The following is a 1,605-nucleotide window of genomic DNA, read 5'->3' on the forward strand; positions in this document are numbered from 1 at the left end:
ATCTGCCTCTGAATTCCATCTTCTTCATTCCACAGAAATATATTCACAAGGGAATGCAAGCTGTATCTTAAATTAAATTAGGTAATTGCTTTTTTTTTTCAATATACGACTTCAGATTTTATGCAGAGATTAAACTGTATTAACGCTTCTGAAATCACATCGTGTGCAGTAAAAACAAAATAGTCTCTTCTCTGTTCTCTTCCTGTTCCAGGCTCTAGCTTGCTGTACTCAAAAAAAGGTTAAAGTTCAGAAGGACAAGGCAAAGATGATTTTAAGATGCCTTAATCTCCCTCCAGGCTTAGACACCCAAGCAGAAGTCATCTTTGCTTTGAACTACATTTCCAAGTTACCTACAGGCTGCTTTGCACCTTAAGAAAGCACTGAGCCAAGAACTGTTTACCCTCTGGTCCCTTATCCAACATAAGAATTCATATAAAGCTGTAGAAAGCGACCAGTGCACTAGGTCTATGCACATCAAATCCTGAAAAAATGGGAATTCCTATAAATAACATTTGAACAAGTTATGTCTTCTGTACATAATATAACAGCAAAGGAATAGGTAAATTGGAATCTACCATTTTATTTTGACCCTTGCTAAGCAATTTTCTGATAAAAGTTTCCATCCAAAAATTCAATTCCTATCTAGAAAGAGAATGGGGAATATAAACTGCAGGATCACAAAGAAAAAGTCACAGTTAAAAATAAGCTGAAACAAAATGACAAACAAAAGTTGTATTTTTCATGGGTTGTAACTGACAGAGACACCAGTGTGTTTATTTAGGATGCACTCTAGTGGACACATATATAACAAAATCAAGCAAAGATACAAATGTTATGAAAAGAGAAAATGCAAGCCACATGTTGGAAGCAGTAATTAGAATTATTTACTAGCATGTTTTAAAATACTGTCTTGTAACTTGAACATATTTCCTAATTAAATATGAAAGCTGTATGAAGGCTTAAATTTTCATAGTCAACATGATTGGACATAAAATGTAAATGGACACAAGTTACTTATAAATTTTTTTAAATTTTAGTCTAAATAACAAGATTCAGTTATACATACTGGCTCAAAAGAGAAACTCCATCTATTTATCCAGTTACTCCATCTCTTTGAGATTGGCAGACAAAGCTGCTGTGCATACAGTGTTAATACGTGTAATTAGAACTTTAGTGTCTTAAAATGCAGCCTTAAAATGAAACTATTTTAACTGTAACTAATAAATATAATCGCAAACTGTGATAAAATCGGTTTTACTGCAATATCAACCATAAAGGCTATCTCTCATTCCAGAGAAAAGGTTCTTGACTGTCATAGAAATTGCAAACCTATACTGACGCAGAATAATGTAGACAGCAAAGCCTGACCACCTATTCACAAAAGTAGTTCCATTTTTCATTACTTGAAAAGTTACACAAACATTTCTAATTATTCATGCCTAGAAAGTGACATTTTTCTCTTTTGATTTTAAAGATGATCATAAAAGACATGCCAATTAACACCATCGAAAAAGCAATATGGCAATAAAGAGGGCAACAGGATTTTTTTAATAAATGTACTTTATTATTTTTGAGGGAAAAGTAATATATTACTATACTAGAAAT

This window comes from Platalea leucorodia (assembly GCF_965183815.1).
Source record: "Platalea leucorodia genome assembly, chromosome: 4".
Classification (NCBI taxonomy): domain Eukaryota; kingdom Metazoa; phylum Chordata; class Aves; order Pelecaniformes; family Threskiornithidae; genus Platalea; species Platalea leucorodia.